The sequence below is a fragment of the Sphaeramia orbicularis genome, chromosome 12 (assembly GCF_902148855.1).
Source record: "Sphaeramia orbicularis chromosome 12, fSphaOr1.1, whole genome shotgun sequence".
Lineage (NCBI taxonomy): Eukaryota > Metazoa > Chordata > Actinopteri > Kurtiformes > Apogonidae > Sphaeramia > Sphaeramia orbicularis.
Window position 1 is genome coordinate 7,109,727 of NC_043968.1, and position 2,928 is coordinate 7,112,654.

The window sequence follows — 2,928 nt, forward strand, 5'->3', positions numbered from 1 at the left end:
GAACTGTAGTGTTAGCTAAAGTTAGCTAAAAACACACACGGTGCCAGTTAGAAAAGTTGGTACCCATCACTTAAAATGCACAAACGGCCAGAAAAATAAAGCTAACAACAGCAAAAAGCACATTTCACCTTACGTAATGTGTGTACCTTGATTTCAGATGTGCCAAACTGGCTAATTTCCTCTCCAGCAGCCGTCGTTTGTGCTAATTACCGGGCTAATTATCAGTGTTTAGGAGTGTGCCACTGATTTCGCTGGCAGTTACTCGAGGCGAAACGTTTGGGAATTTATTTGACCCGATTTTAGCCTTTCAGGTTGTCTTAAACTCTCTAAAAGACATATAAAAACAAGCAGTTCGTTCCTAAATAGCGTCCTACCCTGGTGTTACACTACAACAAGCGCAAACTGTACAAAAGAGATGAATTTGCTTGGTTTTATTCGCGGTCGTTTCACCTTACAGTCAAAGCTCAGGGAAAAATACTGGGAAAGGCAAAACACAAACGACAGAACTCTGACTGCTGATTGGTTACTTTTCTTTTTAAAGGTGGGACGTAATCTTGATTGACGTTTAGAGTAAAGTTGGTGGATGTTCTTCGTTTAAATGGCCACAAGAGGGCGCACTTTTATAACTTTTCTGTAAAACTGTACAGCCATCTGCAAGTAGAGGCTTCTCATCTTCATCTTTTATTATTATTATTTTTTTTACAGTTTTCACCTGCCTCCCTAACACATTTCATGTTGAAGAAAGTACTGTTGAAAGTGTTTGCCTTGAGGTCATTTTAATTTGCTTTGACATTAAATTATTTTCTGGATTAAATCCACAAGAAACTGTGAATTCACAGAAGACAAGTTTAGAAGAAAACATCAATAAATAAATAATTTTAAAAAAAGACACTTGTTGATGGAGGATATGCAAAATCTCTGTATAAACTCTCTTAAACTCCTGAACTAAAAAATAAATCATTTTTAATATTCTTTCATTATACACACACACACACACACACATATATACATATATATATATATATATATTTTTTTTTTTTTTTTTTTTTTTTAAACCTTTCCTCTGTAGAACGATGCCTGTGGATGGTTTTCTCACTTTCATCCCTGCAGATGAACTTACAGTGCAGTACTGAAAAAATACACATTACAGGAACAATATCTGCATCTTTAATTCTTTTTTTTTTCTTTTACTGAAAGTAGAACAGACTTCTGTTTATTGACCTTATTGACCTTTCCATTAAAAAAACACAAACTGGAATTCTTCAATATTTTTCTTAAAACACATCTGAGGAGTTTTCAAGACAAATAAATCAGTTTTGTAGTTTTTGTGTGGTCATTCTCTTAAACTCCTGCACTAAAAAACAAGTCATTTTCAATATTTTTTCACTGTATTTTTTTTTTTTTTTTTTTTACCTTTCCTCTGTAGAACGATGCCTGTGGATGGTTTTCTCACTTTCATCCCTGCAGATAAACTTACAGTGCAGTACTGAAAAATAGACATTACAGGAACAATATCTGCATCTTCAGAGAATCTTATTTTTTTTCTTTTACTAAAAATAGAACAGATTTCAGTTTATTGACCTTTCCATCAAAAAACAAACTAGAATTCTTCAATATTTTTCTTAAAACACACCTGAGGAGTTTTCAAGACAAATAAATCAGTTTTGTAGTTTTTGTGTGGTCACTCTCTTAAACTCCTGCACTAAAAAACAAGTCATTTTCAATATTTTTTAAAATGTATTTATTTATTTAACCTTTCCTCTGTAGAACGATGCCTGTGGATGGTTTTCTCACTTTCATCCCTGCAGATGAACTTACAGTGCAGTACTGAAAAATACACATCACAGGAACAATATTTGCATCTTTAGAGAATGCTAATTTTTTTATTGGCTTTATTAACCTTTCCATCAAAAAAAAACAAACTAGAATTCTTCAATATTTTTTTTAAAACACACGAAGAGTTTTCAAGACAAATAAATCAGTCAGTTTTGTAGTTTTTGTGCGGTCATCTTTATTGAAAAATTAAACACACTTTCTGTATAAATAGCATGTTATTGTACAACACTCCTGGTTAAAGCAGCAGGCATCCGGAAGGACTGAGTGACGGAAAATGGGAGGAAACGGATTTGGTGCAGCTCATAAAGGCGGATGTGGGATCAGTGAGTGGATGAACGCCGTGTGTGGAGTCACAGGTGGGGGTTTGTGACCTCTGGGGGGTCTGAGGGTTCAGGGTTGGAGTCACAGGTGGGGGTTTGTGACCTCTGGGGGGTCTGAGGGTTCAGGGTTGGACTGTGGACGAGCCGGAGTCGGAGTCGTGGTGTTTCATGTCTGATTCAAGGCCTGCGCTCGTCTGGCGTCTGATTAATGAGTCTGTCAGCGGCCGCCGTCGCTTCCCTCCGTCTCCGCCTCGACGGCCGTTTAATCTGAGGTCAGAGCGAAGGCCCAGGCGCCATCGACACGTGTCAACGAGACGTTAAGGACGCCAGACCGTCCCAAACCCAGAGCCTTCACATCCGTGCCTGGTTTATCACTGTTTCTGACACGTTTCTCTACATTTCACCTGAGGAACCGGCAGCGGGAAAGCTTTGCTCAAGGGAACTTTGGCGTGAACTGCATTAACACAGGGCTGTCAGACTCATTCTAGTTCAGTTCCACATTCAGCCACATTTGGTCTGCAGTACGCCGAACCAGTAAAATAATAACATAAGAATATATAAATAATGTCAACTCCAAACTTTTCTCTGTGTTTTAGGGTGAAAAAAGTAAAATTACATGATGACAATGTTTACATCTACAAACGATCCTTTAAAACAATGTGAATAACATGAACAAACTGACATTTCTTCAGAAAAATAAGTGCAATTTTAACAATATTATGTGTCAGTTTATCATTTACACGTGTGCATTACAACTCACAGATCATAGTGG

General features: G+C 37.3%; 1 long non-coding RNA gene across 1 annotated transcript; it reads right to left on the minus strand.

Moving 5' to 3' along the window:
• Positions 1 to 1,991: 1,991 nt before the first annotated feature.
• Positions 1,992 to 2,617, minus strand: LOC115430149 (uncharacterized). Its single transcript, XR_003936885.1, has 2 exons — positions 2,260 to 2,617; positions 1,992 to 2,207 (listed from the first exon to the last, which is right to left on the minus strand). It is a non-coding gene; the product is annotated as an uncharacterized LOC115430149 (long non-coding RNA).
• Between the last annotated feature and the right edge of the window lie 311 nt (positions 2,618 to 2,928).